This window comes from Rhinolophus ferrumequinum, chromosome 8 (assembly GCF_004115265.2).
Source record: "Rhinolophus ferrumequinum isolate MPI-CBG mRhiFer1 chromosome 8, mRhiFer1_v1.p, whole genome shotgun sequence".
Classification (NCBI taxonomy): Eukaryota; Metazoa; Chordata; class Mammalia; order Chiroptera; family Rhinolophidae; genus Rhinolophus; species Rhinolophus ferrumequinum.
In genome coordinates, this window is record NC_046291.1 from 12,603,090 (window position 1) to 12,625,468 (window position 22,379).

A 22,379-nucleotide genomic window follows, 5' to 3' on the forward strand; every position below is an offset into this window, starting at 1 on the left:
CAGATATTCTGTTATAATATCTGAAATCCTATTTTTAGATTTGTGCTATTAGAATGTAGTTCCAGAAGTTACCATCATTCAAATTCAATTCAGCTTCACAAACTCTTATTGGGTCAATCTTTAGTGCAAAGCAGTGTGAAGAGTGCTTTGAGTAAAAGAACAAAAGGAAAAATAGGGTGATGTTAAAGTAAGTTGACCTCTCTTAAGAGCCATAAAACAAATAGTTAAGGTACAATGAAAAGTTAATATATATATAAAATACTCAAAGGAGTGATAAAAATCCTTACGCAATAAAAATTCTAAGAACTAAGTGATCAGGGGTGCTGGAGTTGCCAGACATATGACTTGAATTGGAAGACCAAGTAGCCAATCATAGTCACCAATAATTTAGGCTTGATCTGTTAATTAGCTCTCCAGTCTCCCTGGAAAGAATAGAAGGATCTAGAATGGATCTGATGGCACTGCCCAGAGTGCAAAACAATCAGATAAGCCTGGCTGGGAGGCCCCAGGACAAATACCTAAGGGCTGAACTGTGACTTAACCAGAAAGTTTCCAAGGGCACATCTGTTTGACCATTTGCACAGGGATGTCAGAGTTTGATTGACTTGTGACCTGGGGGTTATCTGATGCACTTAACCCTCTGAATAAATACCAGAGTGAGCAGTGGAATAGCCCTATGCATAACCTGGTAAAGTCCATGGAAATCATGAAGTAAAAGGCAAACTGGAAGTGGTTACTATTAAGATGCTGTGAGCAAATTGTTGTGTACTGTACGTTTGTGTGTCCCTCTCATCCCCGGCTATTCACATTGATCCCCTAATTGCTAATGTGATGATATTTGGAGATGGGACCTTTGGAAGGTAATTATGATTAGGTGAGGCTATGATGGCGGAGCCCCCACAATGAGATTAGTTTCTTTATAAGAAGAGAAAGAGACTAGAGCCCCTCTTTCTCTGCACCATGTGAGGACACAGCCAGAAGGCAGCCATCTGCCAACCAGGAAGAGGGTCTTCACTACACAAGGTATCTGCTGGCACCTTGATCTTGGACTTCTTAGCCTCCAGAACTCTGGGAAATACATGTTTGATGTTTTAGTCATCCAGTCTGTGGTATTTGTTATAGCAGCCTGAACTAAGACACAAATCAGTACAAAACATGCTGTGAAAGGAATTGCATTCCTTCAGCATTTGCCAAAGGAGAACTCACAACCAAGATGTGGTGTTGCTTGACAGGAAGAGAAACTCCTGTTTCTAGCTTTCCAGTCAACTTGACTATGAGATTGGAGTTTTCACACTTGAAACATTCTTTGGGTTGAAATCGTCATTACCAGGCAGGGGAAGAGGAAGTCGTTATGCACCCTGTGGGACTCAGGAGGGCATTTAGGTCATTTCACCCAGGTCATTACCATTCTCTTCCTACTCCTTTGAAAGGAACAGAGGCTTTGACGTCAGACCGCAGGTGACTCATCCTTCCTCTCAGGGCCTCTGGCTGGGATTTGCAGGCTGCCTTTGCAGCAACGACTTTGTTAGTCATTCATTAAAAAAACACACACACACAAACTAGCATATTGGAAAAGCTGAAGAGAACTGTTTGGATGAACAAGTGATTAAATTTCTATTTTCATTAGAGAAAACTTACTTGCTTGCTCACAAAAGCAGCCTCATCCAGTACCAGGCACCCTAAGGGCTTTGTCACAAGTAAATTCTTGTCGATTGACTGACAAAAGGATATGCTGGGTCCTTGTAAATCTTGGCATTGAAACGGAATTTTCAGATATGATTATGTGATTGGTATACAGGCATTTGTGCCTATTTACTCCTCTATAGCAGGGAACGTCAACACTGATTCATCTCTGATCCCACTTCCATGAACATTCTGAAAAGGGTAATGAATAAGGCCCTTTGTGGAATTTAATCCGCATGGGCTCAGGTGGGATTCAGTGGAAAGAAAGTTGAATTGTGATCTAAGAACTAGTCTTCATTTTGCTCCAGGAAGCCCTAAGCAAGCGTTCAACCCATTTGAGAACCTGCTGGGGGTTTGGGGTGGGGAGAATCTCCTTATTTGCTAACAATGTAGAGGAACAATCAAGAATGAAGGAAAAGAGAGTATTAGTCCTAGATTTCTCCATCCTGAGACAGGGTGCATCCTTTATGCTTTGCTCCTATTTAACTAGTCGGGAATCTGAGCCCCATGGAGGGATGGTGAATTAGCCAGTGATGTCTAGGAACTCTGGCCTAAGCCCTCTTTTCTTTCCCCTCTTAGGTGATCGCCATGGCTTTACATGCCATCTGCATGTGGATGAGTCTTGTATATTTCTATCTAATCCTAAGCACCAACTGCGTGTGTTCAACTTTACACATTCACATGAAGGTCCAATAAGTATTTCAAACTTCACATTCAAACCACAACTCATGACTTCTTCCCCCACGCCCCCAAACTTGCTCCTTCTTTGTCTCCCTGAGGAGGGACCACCATTTGTACTTTTCTAAGTCAAAAAGTTGAGGAATCATACTTGATTTCTCTGGGAAGAACAGAGAATGTAGGGATGTAGGGATGTAATGATCCCTACATCCAGATCATTAGCAAGACTGTTTTCATTTCTATCTCCATTCCCTTCTCTCCACGTTCGATGTCAGTGCCCTCATATAAACCTCAGCCACTTTTTATGGAGTTGACAGCAGTAACCCTGCCCTGGTCTCTCTTTCACTCTTGACTTCTGTAATCTACTCTCCAATGTGAAAGTTAACATGAAATTCTAAAAATATTAATCAGATCTTATTACTCTGGTTCTTGCTTTACAATGCCCACGGGCTTCTCATTGTCCTGCAGATGACACTCAAACCTCCCACCGTGGCAGGAGGATCTTATGGGACCTGGTTTATCGCATTCCACTTTCATCTTCTTGCTCTGGCCTCTCTCAGTGTCTCCCATACACCAATCTGGTCCTACCTCAAGATATTTGCACTTGCTATTTCCGCTGCTGGAAATGTTTTCCCTACCTTTTCACACAGCTGTCTCTTTTCCATCTTTTGATTCAGTTCTACGAGCCCTCCCTCAAGAAGTCATTTATGAATACTTTTTCTAAATCAGTGTTCCTGGCCCACGCCCAATTCTTGTGTATGACATCACTCAATTTAATACCTTTGCACAATTAATCACAAATGGCAATTATCCAGCTTATTTATATATTTTTAATTGAATTTCTACCATCTCCCTGCCTCTTTCCAAGTAAATTGTCAGCATTATGTGAACAAGAGCCTTGTCTGTCTTTAAGGAGGCAGCATGGAGCAGTGGTTAAGCCCTCATGCTCTAGAGACAGATTCTTGGATTCAAAGCCCAGCTGTACCACTTACTAGATATGTGCCCCTGGGAAAATTGTTTGATGCCCTGTCCTCATCAGTAAAATGAAGACAGTGAATGGACTTGCCTTCTAAAATTGTTGTGACGAGTTCCCTACCCATAAGACATCCCTGGTACAATGGTACATCGTCCTCGGCAAATATTAGCTGTCACTATTGTTTACGACATACTCGTACCTGTTTAACACGCATTTGCTAAATGACCAATACACTGATGTCATGTATTCAAGGAAGTCTTCTGCTATGTCACAGATCAGATTTTAGAACACACATTGAAAGGGGTTCCTACCTGGGAGCAGAACAGTCGATCATTGTAGGAAGCTCCCCGGAAACAGTCTGGGAGAGCTGCAGCTGTGGAGAGAGTTTGGAGGCAGCATGTTGAAAGGGAAAATGATAGTAATAGAAGCCTGAGTTTATTTAGTACTCGTTCTGTCTAAGTACTGTGACCCATTTTTCTTTTTTTTCCCTTCAAAATTACTGATGCATTACTGAAGTTATATTCTGAAGTATTAACCAACCTTCCTCGTTACAGAAGCTGTATATGACCCATTCCCCTGTCCTAATACTCTTCTCATCCTTTACCCCTACCCCGACTTACAACTTACCCATCTTCAAGTCTCAACTACAATGCCATTTTCTTGAGAAACTTCATCTGACCCTAATGGAATGTTCCAGGCCTCCCAGTAATATATGCTCACCATGCCATCTGCCTTAACTTTTTTGCATGTACCATAGCTTACATTAATTTAAGTGATTATTTAATTAATCTGTCTCCCTGAGTAGATTCTACCCTTTGTGGGGTTAGGTTCCTGTCTTGTTTTTCTCACTAATACATCCCCAAAGCTTAGCAACACCCCTTCCCAATGGTTGTCATGTAGGAAATACTGGGTATCGATACTGCAGCAGAATGAATCTCCTCCCAAACCCAACTGTGACTCTTCTTGGAAGATTGAAAAATTCAAAAGCCAGTTTTGTGTGAATTGAATCTTTGTGCTTATCAACTCCCATGCTTCTTACTTCCTTCCCAACTGAATGTAACCCAAGATAATGATGAAAAACAAAATTTGTCCTGAGCTCTAGAAGAGAAGTTACAAAAAGAAGAAATTGAAGACAGATAGCAGTGGGAAATGAAAGATAAAACTAGAAAGCTTTCTAACATCTTTAAAGTTTTATTCCAATGAGAATATTTTTAAAAAATCATAAATAATCATATTTTTCTCTTCGAAACTAAACTGACACTGTGTCATCTGACTTTTTCACAGAGTAATGGGTACATTTATTACAACACCTCTGGAAGAAAAGTTTGATTTTCTTTTAAATTTTAAATGGCAGTAAAGACAAATTCTGTTGACAACATCAAACTTAAAAATGAAAAAATAGCTCTAGTCTAATTAACATTATTTCTTACACATCTGGCTCAGTTTAAAACAAAGGAAATTCAAGAAAAAAGAATCAGAAAATAGTAGTATTTTTAATTATCACTTGATGACAAAGGTCATTCCCATTAAAATAAGAATGACTTTAATTCATCATGAACCACACAAATAGTTTACAACTTTTGATTATTCATGCCAGTGATGTCCACTAGGGCTTATGAGGAAACTAGCTAGAAGGCTGATAGAATTAAAAAACAAACAAAATAAAACAAAACAATATCACAATGATGACAGTATTGTCAGAGAGGGCAAAGTGGGGAAATGATCAAAATATGCTATTGTTTCCCACTCAATTGATGGTGTATGAAAAGGAGAAATGCTTCTGTAGGGGGGGATCAGAGCACTGAGATACTACCTGCAAGAGAAGTTCTGAAGGAAGCATGACAGGTTTAAATTCAAAGACAATTTGAAAGAGATTTATTAAGTCCAATTATAAAAAGACTTATTTCAAATGTAAAGCCAAATCTCTTGTCTGGAATTTGATTTCCCCCCCAGCTGTTAGCAAATTAATATTTTAAGCAAGGGTAAGATTTTTTCAGAAGGACATATGAAAGATATATTTACCATTTGGGATTGGATGTAAGAACAATAAACTGAAATTACATTATTGATGAAGTTACTGAGGATGTCTTAATATGAATTGGAGCCAAAAAGAGAAGTTTACATAAGAAATTTTTTTCTGAACCAATGCTCATCCTGAAAAATATGGACTTATGTGAAGATAGAGAAATGGCAGAAAAGAGTAACAGAAAGGGAAAAAATGAAATGAATCAAAACAAAGAACTTCAGAATAGGACCGGCACTCTCCTATCTTTCAAATTTTTTTTAAAGATTTTTTTTTTTTTGTGGGGGTTCTTTCTGCTTCTTTTTTATTTTAATTTATACAATCAATTTAGGAACTTTATTTCTGCTACAGAAATATGTCTTTTTGAACTATCTATATCAGGGGTATCCAAACTTTTTTCAATGGTTTTCACCATTGGCCATATGCGGTAAAATAGACAAACAGCCGGGCCACTCACTTGAGGTGAAGTACGTATTGCCTTACCTGGTTTATTCGGGTACACTAAACATATTTTTGATATTTGCTGCGGGCCAATTAATAATGGATTGCGAGCTGCAGTAGGCCCGCGGGCTGCAGTTTGGACACCCCTGATCTATATCTACTGGGGTCAACTTAGGAAAACTATATTTTCCTAGATAATTAGCCATATCATCTAGTTTTTCAAAGGTATTTGTATAGAGGTCTGCACAGTAGTCTTATTTTAAAAAAATTCTTCTATTTCAATAATCATTTCCCCTAATGCCATTAATTTTGCATATTTGTGGTTTCTTCCTCAATTAAGTTAGCTAGTACTTTGTCTATTTTGTTCATGTTTAAAAAATATCTTGTTTTACTAATTAGATCTGCTGTTTTCCTATTGTTTCCCTCATCAATTTCTGGTTTGTATTTATTATTTTTTCCTTGTGTTATGTTCTGGTTTACTTTATTGTGGTGGTTATTGCTTTACTTGCTTTTATGAGCTGAGAATTTAGCTGATTTTTTCATTTTCTTTGTATTGATAAAAGTGTTTAAGGCTATGAATTTTCCTCTATTAACAGCTTTAAATATATCCCATAGATTCTGAATTGTAGTGTTTCAACCAATTATGAAGATTAAAAAGGGACAGTGATCTTCTTTTGGCTTCACTTACCTATATATCTTCAGCTGCATTTGAAAAGCACTTTATCATTCCATTTTGCCATCATAAATCTTTAATGATATGGCTTGTAGTATTGATTTCAGTATATAGACCCTAGAGAGCTTAACAGACTTTTAGAGATTTTAAAGAATGATAAATAGGTCCATTTGGTCATGTCTTAGAGAGTAATAAATGTCTAGGTCAAAAATAACAATGATAATTTTTAGAAGTTCTGCTATTTCAGTTACACAGAGGGTGCCAAAAAAAGTATATACATTTTAAGAAAGGAAAAAACTGTATTAAAATTGTAATACTCGATATATACTAATAACAAAACATTAATACAAGTCATGTGTATACATTTTTATGACACCACTGATATTTTATTTTATTTAATCACAATTTGATAGAAATGCTTTTCAATTTAAAGTTTTTAAAACAAAACTTTTTATTTGGGAATGATTTTATATCATAGAACAGTTGCAAAGACAGTACAGAATTCCTGTATGCTCTTCAACTAGTTTCCTCTATTGTTAATATCGTGTTATCATGGTAACATCATCTGTTAAACCCAAGAACCAACATTGCTACATTACTGGGAACTATATGCCAGACTTTTTTTGGATTTCTTCAGTTTTTCCATTCATGGTCTCTTTCTGTTCCAAGATCCAATCCAGGGTATCACATTGCATTTATTTATTATGTCTCCTGAGTTTCCTCTGGCCTAGAACAGTTAAATATTAGTTTTTAAATTTCCAGGAGGAAAGGTCTTTTAGCTTTCTAAAAAATATCTCATTAATGATTATTGATTTTATGGCATTGTCATCACAGAGTATTATTTTCCCATTTTATGCAACTTACTGTCCTTGTGACCTAGTATTTGATAACTTTTGTAAATATTCTATGTGTGCTTGAAAAAAAGTGTTGTCTCTATTATCAGGGTTAAAGTTGAGAATAGATCCATAAGATCTATTTTATTGAATATGTTATTTAGGTATTCTATATCTTTATTTATTGTCTACTCGATCCATCTTGTACTGGGAGTGTGAGTCTCCTATTATTAGTATGTTTCTATCTATTTCGCTTTGTATCTCTTATGGTTCTACTTTATAAAGGTTTTCTACTTCATTTGCTGCATTAATACTTATAGCTTACTTTATAGCTGAGCTTTATTGTGAATTTTAACACTTAATATTTAAATGGCCCTTGTTATCTTTAATGACTTTAGCTTCAATTCTATCTGTTTGAGACATCAGAATCTGAAGGCTTACTTTCTTATTATTTTCATTTTCCTGGTGTGCCTTCGTCCATTACTCCTTTTTGAATATTGTTGAATTAATTCATTTTAGATGTGTCTTCTTGAATATAGCGAAAAGTTAGGTCTTGCTTTGTGAGCAAAATTGAGATTCTTTTGCTTTTAATAAGTGAGTTAAGACCATTTACATTTATTGATATGACTTTTGTGTTTAGTCTTAACTTTGTCAAAATATCTTTTTTTAAAATTATTTTCAGGTGTATAATTATCTTATAAGCACTATATGTACTATATTGTTTTCTATGTTTCTTTCTCTATGTGATGTGTTACCTTTGTTTTTTGTTTTTTTTTTTAATTTTCTTTTAATATTCAGGAGGCTTTTCTAGTAGTTACTTTGGTACTGATACCTTTTAAGAAACGCCCCCAGTCCCACATTTCCCTTATTTAATCTTTTCTATCTGGTTTGTGAGTTTTTAATGGTGTCCTTTTACACCCAGTGATTACCTATTCACCAGTTAGTCAACTCATTCTGTTTTCCCCATAGATGAATGGACATTTGAATTGTTTCCAGATTTTGGCAATTATGAATAAAGCTACTATAAACAACAAACAAAAGGGCTCTCTGGGTAAAATGGAGGAGCGTGGTTATCGCTTTTCATTGACTGCACTCAGACCTTCTGCTTAACTTGTCCAGATTGAATGTGCTTTGATTGTTGCAGCTGGAGGAGTCTCTTCATTGTGAATTAAAACTGCAAATGGTGTGATATTAGCAACTGAGAAGAAACAAATCCATTCTGTATAACGAGTGAAGTGTACACAAAGTGAAACCAACCACAAGCATACAGATTTGGGGTAGAGTGTCATGGGCCCAGATTACAGTGCCCATGCACAGACGTCAAAATCTAGCTCTGCAATACTATCTTGTTTACCAAGAACCCAGTGCCACAACTCAGCTTGTACAGACAGTCATTTCTGTGATAGAAGAATACACCCAGTCAGGTGGTGGTCCTTCATTCAGAGTTTCTTTACTTGTTTGTGGCTAGAATGAGGGACAGACATATTTATTTCAGTCAGATCCATCTGGAGCTTACCTTGCCCGGGAAGCCACATTAATGGGAAAGAACTATGTGAATGGGAAAAGTTTCCTTGAGAAAATATATAAGAAAGATCTAGAACTTAAAGACATTATTCATACAGACATATTAACCATGAAGGAAAGCTTTGAAGGGCAAATTACAGAGGAAAACAGAAGTTGGAATCTGTCTAAAGCCAGATTTAGACAGTTTACTCCAAATGAAATCAAAGATTACTTGGCTGCCATAGCATAATAATGAAGTGACTGAAAAATCTGGAATTTTAGGTAATCTATCTACTGAAACATGTTTAAAGTATATTTTGTTTTGCAGACATTTTGTATACTTGTCTCTACATGGTTTAATAGACTGGTGTTTTTTTTAAATAACACTGATAAGTAAAAAAAAAAAAAAGAATATGCCTCTATTCTTTTCTCCGTGTTCTTCCCACTGACTGGAGAACACCTCTGCCATACTGTGTAACACCTACTTTTCTTTCAAAACTCAGCTCTGAGCGCAACTCATTTGTGATTTTATTTTTTCCCTTGAGTCTTCCAGGTTGGGTTAGGTGCTCCTCTTACACTCAGCTCTTTAGCACAATGTTAGAAACCTCCTAATAAATCTAGTCACCAATTATTTCCCAGCTTCATCTCTCCCACAAATTTATAGGCAGATTTGCATAGTGTTTAAGAAAGAGGGCTCTGATATCAGACTTCTAGAACTAAAATCCTGGGGCTACTACTTCTAATTATGTGACTGTGGGCAAATTTGCTAACTCTGAGCCTATTTCTTTGTTGGCAATATGGAGATTTTAATATCACCAACCTCCTAATAAAATCAGGTGTCATGATAACATAATGTAATCCATTTAGTAAATTGTCCCATACTTACTAAGCACTCTCTACATAATAGCTATATTAGTAATAATTAGTAACAGTGTGTCTCATGCTGGACTTTGCTTGTTTTTCCTAAAGTCTGACATTGGAAGCCCTCAACCAATAAGTACAAAAACTTTCCTCCTAGAGATAAGTACACAGAAAGAAGAAAATCAAGATATGTATAGTGATATAGGGTAGAAGACAGTGAAATTAGCCTGTGAAAAAGTTTCAAGAATGGGTTAGAATTTAGAAAGAAAGTGCTTTATGAGGCTCTTTTTAATGGTGGAGAAAAGATTGGTCTGGCCAGAAGAGACATTTGAATCAACACTGGAATAGTAGATTAGAACTTTACATAAAGAGCGATTTCAAGTTATCTTTGAAAAAGGCATTGGATTAGATCATATTGAGATTTATTTTAAGGGACTAAAAATATCAAAATTTACTATTTTATCTTATAAACTAAATTATAGCTATTATGAAGAACATGTATTTTATGTTTCAATAACAACAAAAACTTTAGGTACTTCACATGTTCTGGTGAATTTTCTTTCTCCTTATGCCAAGCATTTGTAAAATAAAATGGTTAGATGAATGATCACTAAGACAGACTATAGTCTTTTAAGATTACTTCTACCTTTGACATTTTGACATTTTAAGAAATTCTGTTTTCCTAAGAAGATTTCTATGGCAGAGAAGGAACAGTACTATAACAACATCCTTCTTAGGGAACTTTCTTCAATGGAAGGTCATTTAGAGTTTAATGGGATTAATTTGGCTGACACGCTCAATTTTAAAAGGAATCTCTGTTCTTGGGCCAGCCGGCATGGATTTTGACAGGCAAAAAGCTCAGATGCTGCCAATTTCACCCAGGAGTACAGCCCCATAAGCCATGACTCTGGCTGAAAGCTGCTCGCAGACACTGGTTGCTGAGATGATGAATAGACAGTTGGACGAAATCTTCCTGGGATCCCGTGGAGTAAATCCTCCTTGTCCTTCAGGCTATTCCAGCCCTGTCTCTGGGACGCTCTTCCCAATCTGCGCTCAAAGGGCAATGAGATTAGAGGTGACCAATGCTCCTCTACCCTGGGCCTCATGCACAACTGAAAATGAATTTTGTACTTTCCAAAGTACAAAATTTTGTCATTCCAAAAGGCAAAGCCAAAACTTCTGAGCCTGGAGGCAGCATTGGCAGCCCAGTGTATTCTCCTCTCGCTCTCTGACCCTTCTCTTTCTGTATCTTCAGACTCACAAAGGAATGGCTTTCTGTTGGTGATACTAGCATTTTCAATAGCAACTGCTCTTTTATCTTCCTCCAGTGCTGTCAGGGACATTTCTCTTAAACTCCAGCTGCTTTAATTTTTTTTTTTTCATTTTACACTTCTTCCTATGGATAGGAAGGGCCTTGGTGACTGAGGGCAGGGAAGTTATAAATAATTAGGACCAACCCAGCAGAAGCTGAACCCACTGGGATTCTGCATAGATTTTCCCCTTACACGAGTATCCCCAATTAGCTAGATAGATTCCATTTTTATACTTCTTCTAAAGCTGTAGGTGAAGGAGATCATACCAGAATACACAAGGTATTGATCCATGGAACACATTTCTGTGACAACTATATTTTTGCACATTGAACTTAATTGATTTGAGAGGACTTGCCCTGGAGTCAAGGCACAGTGATGCCATCAGGCTACTTTATGGACTCAGTATCTGCCCCCGGAAGCTAATACTTTTACTGATTAAAACTTATTCTTGGGACTCAAACAGACTTCATTTCAGGCTAGGCCCCACTTCTTATTGTACATATATGTGTTAACGGGCAGGTTACTTAATATCTTTTCATAGTAGTCTTTCCCTCTCTAATGCTACGATAATAATAATGTCTCTGCCATAGAGTTATAGTGAGATTAGGTGAAGTAATTTAAATGCTTAAAACACACCAGCTAAATATTAAGGCCTGGACAACATTTTCTTTACCTCTGTATTCTTTCTCCCTGAATGCAGACTTCTTGGCCCCAAGTTATATGTATTATAGCCTGAATTAGATTGGAGGCAGGGGCAAGGGAAAGAAAAGGCTAGCTTACAGAGACTTTGCAATGACAAAAATAGGACAAAGTCAATCCTTTTATGAGAGGTGAGAGTGAAACCAAGCATGATTTTTAGGTTTCGAACTTCATCGACAAAGAAGATGGTGATGTTAAGGAATAGGAAGTTAGGAGAGAAAATGTTTTCAGATAGAAGATGAAGAGTTTAATTGCTGATATATAGATGTTCAGGCATTGATAGAACATCCAGAACAAATGTCCAGCAGGCAAATGTAACAATTGGGAAAATGTTTTATTTTTGTTTACTTCTAGAAATTAGGGAAAGATTCAATATGATTTGGATTGTTTTATTTTGGATAGTTTTGCTCAATATTTTTAATAGTATATAATTTCCTTCTACTGTCCATCAGCATTTGAATACATTTTTAACTTAATATTTAAATACACTTCTCTTTTTGGAGGAACTTTACATTGTAAACAGAGGGTGGCAAATTTAATTGTTTTTCTCTAATAATTTAATTTTATCCTTATTTGAACATGTTTTGCTCTTTAACTTAAATGGCAGAAGAGTTAATGAACAAAGTATTCTTCCTAGAACCTAGGAATTCTAACTACACACGGGTGTGTTAATTAATTATTGCTTTATTGAGTAGCAAGTCAGAAATCTCTCAGAACGGAACTCCCTTAAGGAAATGTTTCCCTAAACTATTGTCTATGTCTATGAGTTGTTGTTTCTTCATTTGTTTGTCTCGTTATTTTGTTGTTTTCAGTTTTATATATCACATATCAGAGGAATCATATGGTTCTCTACTTTTTTCTGTCTGACTTATTTCACTTAGCATTATAATCTCAAGATTAAATAAAGGTCTTCTGGATATTTGGATTAAAAAAAAAAGAAAATGTCTCCCTTTTTTAAAAGAGATTTTCTGAGAATAATCCTATTGGGCTAGAAGCTTGCTAAGCTTATCAACTTTAGACATATTTTCTACAAAGGGGAGGAAAAAATCCAAATAGAATGATTGTTACAAGTAAATATTGACAGAAAATATATATTTAACTTCAGAAAATAACAATCATATGATATCCAAATGTCAGTGTCAGGCAAGAAAAAAAATTGGTGACATTTTAAGATGTGAGCTTAATAACATTTAGATAAAAAATAAAAAATTCAGTCTATCTTTAAATATCTGGGTCAATGTGATTCTTTCAGTAGTCATATGTATTTTTAAAATTAAGAAGAAAAATAGCTTTTTGTATATTTCCATATATTTGCTAATTATAACACTGTATTATTTCCTAAAAATTTATGTTTCCATCCCCTTCAACCTCAAGAACTTCTGTAGCATTTATGAGGTACAGGTCTACAGATAAAAATTCTTATATGAAAATGCCTTTATTTGATCCTGATTTTTGAGGATATTTTTGCTAAAGATTAAATTTTGCATTCATTATTAAAAAATATTTCAGTGCTTTACACCACTTCTTTCCCCATTCCTCAGAAAAGGAATGGCTGTTTGAACTAAATTTATTACTTGAGCATTTTCTTGATCTTCGCTCATCTACTGTTCTTTTTTCCTTTCTCCGTTGCCTTCCTGAAAAAGAGAGTGGCGTTGTATATGTGAAGGGTAAAACGTTTGAGCAGTTGACAAAGAAGTACCCACTCTTAGTCCTTGTTCTCCTTATATTATTAAACTTCAAGGAACTTGCCTGTACCTCTGGGCTGGTAACACCTCCAAAGGAATATAGCATGTAGATAGCAATAAAATATAGTGTGAGTCTGAATTGTAGAGATTATTTGACATCTGCTGCTTTTCCACATGATGGGAAAGCTAATACTAACTCTTCAACTGGAAAACTACAGGTGATGAGTATAAGAAAATGAATTTATAAAAAAATCAAATTAAATATAGTACACTAATCATTATTGTCTTGTATAGCATTTCCCAAATTTTGTTGAGATGAGAATGTATCCTAAAATATTTCTTGGAAAAAGGGTTACATGATTTGACAAATCTGGAAAATAAAAACTATTTTGAGAACAGAAGTGTGGGTTTATTACCACCCACAAGTTACAGATTTACCAAGATTGGAAGTACAATAAAATCCTCTTAGCACTGGTTAACTATGCTGAACGTGATTAGTTCTTTCTTGGGTGATTCAGAAATTACATCAACATCTTTCCCTGTCTTGATTTCTCTTTATACGTTCTCTGCATAGGTAACTTCATCCATTTTTATGGCATCTGAGAGCTGATGACTCCTGAATTTATCTTTTTAGTCAAAACTTTTCTCTGAATACAATTCATAACCTATCTGGCAGTTCTTTGAAGTTTTGTAGACATTTCAATCCAGAACTTTTAATTCTACCCACCATCCCAAAATATACTTTTACCTAGTCTTTCTTATTTCAATAAATGGCATCATCATTTACTCATCTGGAAAGTTTGCAGTCATCATTGATTCTTCTCTACATTCAATCCATTAGTGACTCCTATTTGCTGTTGGTTCTCTTCAAAAATATACCCTGAGCTCATCTAATAGTCCAAGACACTATTTAGTTAAATATGGAGGGAACAAATGTTCATCATGTTATTCTCTGAGAAATTAAAGTCTTACAGATTATTCTCATGCCTAAAATTAATTGTTTTCTCTTTTTTCATTTCCTTATTATTACCTGATAATAATACAGCAAAGTCCATTCTTTTAAATATGCTCTGTTTGTTAAAACAGCCGAGTTGAGTAGTTGTGACAGAGGCTATATGACCCAATGAACCTACAGTATTTACTATATTATTTCTTACAGAAAAGGCCTGATTTAAATGAATGCTGTAATACTTTAAAGATAGTGAATCTTTAGTTTTAAAATTAGTGAATCTTTTGGTCATTATCATTCTTTTTTTCTACACCAGATAAGGCTATATTTCTCAGGGTATATTAAGACATGAAGATCATGAATAGAAAATAAAAATCTTGAGCATCTATTTGATTTTCTACTGATCAAAAGTAATTTGTAAATCCTTCCAACACCTTTAAATGATAATGATTGATCAATCATTTTAAATAAATGTGAGTATATTCAATGTTTGATGTTACATATTGAAGCTAAGAAATCAAATAACAGACAAGATTAATAACAAGATGGCTATAGTAAGTCCTTATCTAACCTATCAATACTCACTTTAAATGAATTATTTATCCAACCAAAAGACATAGAATAGCTGAGTGGATTTATAGAAAAAAAAAAAAAAAGACCCAACTATATGCTGCCTACAGGAGACTCACTTCACCTTTAAGGATGCACATACGCTGAAAGTAAAGCAATGGAAAACATATATTCCATGTAAATGGAAGCCAAAAGAGAGTAGGAGTAGCTATACTTATATCAGAAAAATAGACTTTAAGTCAAAATATAACAAAAGACAAAGAAAGTCATTATGTAATGCTACGGAGGTCAATTTATCAATAGAATATCAAATTGTAAATGTAATATATACACATAACATCAGAGCACCCAAGTATATTAAACAAGTACTAACAGACCTGAAGGTAAAACTACACAGCAATGCAATAATATAATAGTAAGGGACTGCAACACCCTACAGTCAACAATAGCTAGATCACCTAGATAGAAAATCAATCAGGAAACACCAGTCGTGAAATACACTTTAGACAAAATGAACTTAACAGATATAACAGAACATTCCTTCAATAGTAGCAGAATATACATTTTTCTTAAATGTACATGGAACATTCTCCAGAATACATCATATGTTAAGTTACAAAACAAGTCTTAACAAATTTAAAAAGATTGAAATATCAAGTGTCTTTTCCAATCATAATTATATGAAACTAGATATCAATAAACAGGAGAAAAACTGGAAAATTCATAAAAATGTGGAGATGATGAAAACAGTTGATGAAAGAGTTGGAAAAGACACAAATAAATGGAAAAATATCCCATATGCATGGATTGGAAGAATTAACATTGTAAAAATGTCCATACTACTCAAAGCAATCTATGGATTCAATGCAATACCTTCCAAAATCCCAAAGGTATTTTTCACAAAAATAGAAACATCAATCCTAAAACTCATATGGAACCACAAAAGACACCGCACAGCAAAAGCAATCTTGAGAAAGAGAAACAAAGCTGGAGGAATCTACTTCTGGGTTTCAAACTATGTTACAAAGCTATAGCACTCAAAATAGTAAATATAGTACTGGCATAAAAACAGACACATAGATCAATGGAACATAATAGAGAGCCCAGAAGGACACATATAGTCAACTCATCTTTGACAAGGTTTCTAAGAACACACAATAGGGAAAAGACAGTCTCTTTCATAAATGGTGTTGGGAAAACTAGACAGCCATATACAAAAAAATGAAACTGGACCCCTAGTTTACACTAAGTACAAAAACCAACTCAAAAATGCACTAAATCTTGAATGCAAGACCTGAAATAATAAAACTCCTAGAAGAAAACATATGGGTATGATCCTTAACATAGTTTTTGGCAATGATTTTTTTGGATTTGGCACCAAAAGCAAATGCAACAAAAGCAAAATTAAACAATCAGGATTACATAAAACTAAAAAGCTCTGCACAAAGAAGGAAACCATCAACAAAATGAAAAGGCAACCTATGGAAATGGGAGGAAATATTTGCAAACCATATAGCCAATAAGGGGTTAATATCCATAATATGCAAGGACCTCATATACTCAATAATAGCAACTCCCCCACACCAAAAAAAAAAAAGCAAAACAAAATAAATAATTCATTTAAAAAAATGAGCAAAGTGCCTGATTGAAGGTTTTTCCACAGAAGACTTACAAATAGCCAACAAATACTGAGATACTCAACATCACTAATTATCAGGGAAATGCAAACCAATAACACAATGAAATATCACCTTGCATTTGTTATGATGACCATTATCAAAGAGACAAGATATAACAAGTATTGGCAAGGATGTGGAGAAAAGAGAATTCTTGTGCATTTTTGGTGTGAATATAAATTGGTACAGCCATAATGGAAAACAGTGGAGGTTCGGCAAAAGATTAAAAGTAGAATGACCATTTGGTCCTGTAAACCCACTTCTGGGTATATATATGAAGGAAATGAAAATAATTATTTCAAAGATACATCTGCCCTTTTATGTTCATTGCAGCATTATTCATACAGCCAATATATGGAAACAGATGAATGGATAAAGGAAATGTGATTTTATATATATATATATATATATATATATATATATATATATATATATATATATATATATATATATATTCATATATATATATACCCCAAAATTATATATATATATACCCAAAAAAGTATACATATTTTAAGAAAGAAAAAAAACTGCATTAAAACTGTAATTCTCAATACACACCAATAACAAAAGATGAATACAAGTCACGTTTGACTTCTGCAATTACCAGAGGAGCTCAGAGTGGTTACCATCAGCATCCAGACACTTCTGATTACAGCAATCTACTACTTGAGCATAGATAACAACTCTTAAAATGTGTATACATTTTTTTGGCATCCCCGGTGTGTGTGTGTGTGTGTGTGTGTGTGTGTGTGTGTGTGTGTGTATGTGTTATAATATTATATGTAATATTATTCATCCAGAAAAAGAGGCAAATCCTGCCATTTGTGACAACATGTATGTTCCTGGAGCACATTATGCTAAGTGAAGTAAACCAGACAGGGAAAGACAAATATGATATGATCTCACTCATGTGGACTCTTAAAAAAGAAAAACAAGTCAAGCTTATAAAATAATAGATTGGTGGTTATCAAGAGTGGGTGGAAGGGAAACGGGGACATGTTGGTCAAAGGGTACAACTTACAATTACAAAATGAATGAGCTCTGGAAAGCTAATGTACAGCATGGTGACTATAGTTAATAATACTATATCATATACTTGGAATTTACTCAGAGAGTAAGAGTAGATCCTAAACATTCGCACCACATGAAACAAATGGCAACTATGTGAGGTGATGGAGACTTAGTTAACTTGACCACGGTGATCATTACACATGTATACATTTATCAATTCCTTAACCTGTACATTTTAAATACATTTACTTCCATTTGTCCATTATACCTCAATAGTTGAAACTGGAAAAAAAATGTTATTATCCTCATGGTCTCACTTTGCTTTAAAAAAATGTTTTTATTCATCATGAATATGAATCCAAACGTTTGGATGGATATAAGAGAACCAAATGCAACAGATATTTAAAACTATCTTTCCCTCTGACATGAAAAATGTGATACTTTGTACTGCACTGGGTAAATTACCAAACATTTTCTAGACCCTGAGGTTGTATATTTTATAATGTACCTGCTGCAGACTTGCCATGATTGGCTTTCCAAAATAGTTAACTGAACTTCTTTTTAATATACATGTATATGAATGTACATGCCCCATAGCGAAAGACCATAAATTATTTCATTGCATTTATGAGTTTACTGTAATTCTAGTACGTTTCATGATTAATGCAGATATTTACTTGGAAAAAAAACACTAGAAGGAAATCCAAATCTCTTGGCTTTTGAGAATGAAATTCATTATATGGCAGGATCCAAAGTTATAGGGTCAAGAAAAGTACTTGATGCCGGAAAATAAATAAATTAACAATAGAAATAGTGTTCAGTAAGCTTACTTCTCTACTTCCAAACAAACTGTATGTCAGATTGGCTGAGTGCATCCTGAAGCTCAAACAGCTAAGTACATCATCTTATGACTCATTTCCTCTAGTTAATCACTGAGTCATAACTCATCTTTGTTTATCATATCTATGCAAGAGGTCTCAAGATGAACACTAAAGTACCTTATGTTCTTTTTAACGAGGTAGACAGGTATCTAAGTACATCCCCATTTTCTTTCAAATATATATTAAGTGATTTGATGGACAGCAACAGGAGATATCATTAAACATTGACTAGATGGCTTTAGACTTTTTCATTTTCTTATTTTGTAAACTTTATCTCCTTTAAACTCTCTCTAGCCTTCACATCACCCTTTCGGCCTCTAACATAATTCAAGTAAACTAACCTTGTTGACTGGAACTGATTTGAACTTTGCCCATGCCAGAGATGAAGTTTTAAAACTGAGTCATACATCCACTCCTTTTTAATGGTTGTTTTCCTTTAGCTACCTGACAATGATGCCACCCACGTCTTGGATTTACTTTCTGCACCAAAGTAATAATTTCTTTCTCTGTCATGTCCTAGTACCCCAACCAGTTAGAAAGGCTACTTGCTGAGATGGGATGATAAAACCATTCTTAAGAGGACATGGTGGCAGTATTCAAAACACAAAGGTAGAAGTCTGAGAGGCAGAGGACTTGAATTCATTCTTATCTTATAATGAGGATAATAAAGGCATTAACTTGATAGATGTGTGTAGACTTTATAACTCTGTCAAATCTCCATTTCTTCTATTGGAGAGAAGGAAATCTTAGAGATAATTTTGCTGAATGGCCAAGAAAGAGGAGAAATAATGTGTGCTGGATTTTATGGAATTGGGAGAGCTCAAAAGATGCTAAAAATATATTGGGACATATTTTCTAACAGTATTTGTAATGAACAAAAAAGCTACCTTCTTAATCAGAATGAATGTCATTTGAAGTAAGAAATAATCTCTGGGAAAGAAGACCTGGGAAAGGTCCACGTAGCTTAGACTTTGGCTTGTTCCAAGAGTCCATAAAAAGTTATTTGGAAGAATACACCCCATAGTTTTTCCTCCTTTAGTACAATGATGACATTATTTGGTGAACATTTATCATCCATGAATGAAAACAAGAAGCATTGCTAGGGTAAGATCAGATAAATGGGCTTTCTCCTTGAGCATATTCTGCAAATGTGGCTCCTTTTCAACAATTTACCAGAATAAAGAGTCATATGTTGCCTAAAGGTAACAACATTGTATTATGCATTAAAAAATGTGTTAAGAGTGTAGCTAATATGTGTAACACACACACACACACACACACACACACACACACAAATAACAAAGGATTAAAAAAACAAAGGGACAAGAGGAAACTTCTGGAGGTGATGGATATGTTTATTATCTTGATTGTCGTGATGGTTTCATGGGTATATGCACATGTCCAAACTCATCAAATTGTATACTTGAAAGTTTTGCAGTTTTTTGCGTATGAATTATACCTCAACAAAGTTGTTTAAAAAAGAGTAATGTATTAACTCAATAGGGAAGGCTAGGCTGACAACATGTTAGAAAAACTAAGACTGAATCAGAGAGAAGGCAGCTATGGGGATGGGGTGGGGTGCTACACATATGAAGGTCAGACAAGTTCACGAACTTAACTATCTGACCGTTGTATGTTGCCACACCACAAAGGACACAGATGCCCTGCCTCTTGACCCACCCGGTCCCAAGTATTGCTCCCCATGAAGTTAGAATTACTGTGCCTTAAATGGCAACGTGGGCATGAAAGGTAATAGGTGATCTACCGCCTGTAACAGGAGAACAATGTGAATCTGTACTCAGTGTGGGTGGTGAAACAGTCCTTGGCCGTCTTCTCAGAACTGACCTGGAAGCTGCTGTGGCAAAGCAAATTACTGTCCTGGCTTGCAGGCCCAGGTGGGCGTTGTGCCGTACACCTTGGCAGACAAATTCTATCATCTTGCTGTATTGCCTTTGCAAAATGAACTTTTTTCCCCCTATGCTGAGTAAAACTCATCTCTAAGCTTCTCTGAGGTTATCTTAATATTGACGAGAAAGTTTGTTTATTTCAAAACGCCAGGGGCCAGATCACAGTGCTGCCTAGACTGAGTCATAAAAAGGAAGCTAAATGCATTATCTGTTCCTTAATGAAAAGTATGGGTATGAAGTCTCCCTGAAGTTCACATGATTCACAAGAAATAAATGAAAAGGACAGCCTTTTGGAACAGTATCAATTCAATTGGTCTTTCCAACTCATGGTAATTTCAAGGCTTCAATATCTTGTGGGTTCCGCATGTTTAATGAAGGAAGATCAGTTTCTATTGAGAATCATTTCACTTAAATAAATGAACTAATAACTGGTACTAATGACAAACATCTTTTAGCTGTGGAAATCATACTTTCATTTGGTAACTTTTCAAAACATGCTACTCTCTCAAAAGTATTCAGTGTCTCACAGTGCCGGTGAGATGGACAGTCATGGTGGATGCTCAGGCTTACTTTAGAGACTGAAAGCCAAGAAAAAGAAATGTTGGAAAACATTATCAAGTAGCAACATATCTGAGTCCATATAGAGGACTGAGTCCCACCCAGGTCTACTGAATCTGCATTTCTGGGGACAGAGTCTGGCGTCTGTAATTTGGAAAGCTCCGTTCCTCAGAAGGGCAGCCTAGCTTCTTCTGTGGAATGGATTATGGAGGAGGGTTATCAGTTAGGAATGTGGAAAGCATTTGTGGGCTTCTTAAGGATATCAATGGCCCAGGGTCTTTCCAGTGTTCTACTTCATCAACTGTAGCAGTGTGTTTGTCTTTTGCCTTTACACTTGCCCCCCTGTGATTACAAGAAGGCATCGCATCAAGTCTCAAGACAGAAAGAATAGGGAAGGGGTGACACCGGGGAGCATGTGGCTGGCACAAATCCTTTTTATAAAAAAGTAAGGGTTTCCCAGTTCCACTACCCATCTTGCCCTTGTGAAAAGTATGGGTATGAAGTCTCCCTGAAGTTCACATGATTCACCAAATCGGGTTAGAGTGCCATCCTGTTGCTAGTAGCTGTGTGTGAGCCTACAAAAACAGGTATTTATAATATCTTTCCCGGCATCCACAGTGGAAGTCAAAGAAGGAGAACTCGGCTAGAATTGGCTGCTGGATAAACCAATCATCAGTGTGTATCATGGCATAGTCAGTTTCACAGGGCTCACCCTTGAATGACAGAGTGACAAAAATGAGTCCTAATAAAAGAAATTGGGACAGTACTGTTTTAAACCAAGATTTTTCAAGTTTTCAGATTCATTTACAAGTTGTTGAAAGCTGGTGTCTGCCCCTGAGTCCCGCACATTCGAATTCACTCGTTTTGGGATAAGACATGGAGATTTATCTTTCTATTAATCTTCTAAGATGATTCTGATACAGGAAGTCTGTGGGTCACACATTTAGAAACAATGGTTTTGAGAGATAGGCTAAAATTAGTTCAGTGGATCTTTAACTGGCTGAATGTTAGAACAATTGGGAAGCTTTTCAAAAAATGTCAAAGCAATGATTGTGCTTGGGCCCTTTTTTCAACTAATTAAACCAGAAAATCCGGGGGTTGCGATATCGGCATCATTTAAAATCTCTATGCAGTCAGGGATGAGACTGATTCTGCCACTTTAAATATTCTACTGACAAACTTCTTGCACAAACAATGAAGCCAGGGACAGCTGGGGTGGCAGAAAGATGTACCAACCTTTCCATACTGGCTCTTGGAAATCTGAGAGGAGAGAGTAAAACAGGCTGGTAACCTTAGGTAAGGCAAATAGTAGCTGATGAGCAAGAACTAAATAGTAAAAGGTGAGGCATCTCAAATGACTCAGTCTTTCTTATCTTTAACTACTGATTTTAAATTCTAATTTTAGATGCAGGCCTTTAAATACTACATTCCAACCTCCAGAACTGTGAGACAAATT

At 35.6% G+C, this 22,379-nt stretch overlaps 1 pseudogene; it reads left to right on the forward strand.

Moving 5' to 3' along the window:
• The first annotated feature begins 8,363 nt into the window (after positions 1–8,363).
• LOC117026294 (proteasome subunit alpha type-2-like) lies at positions 8,364–9,060 on the forward strand (annotated as a pseudogene).
• Positions 9,061–22,379: the final 13,319 nt, after the last annotated feature.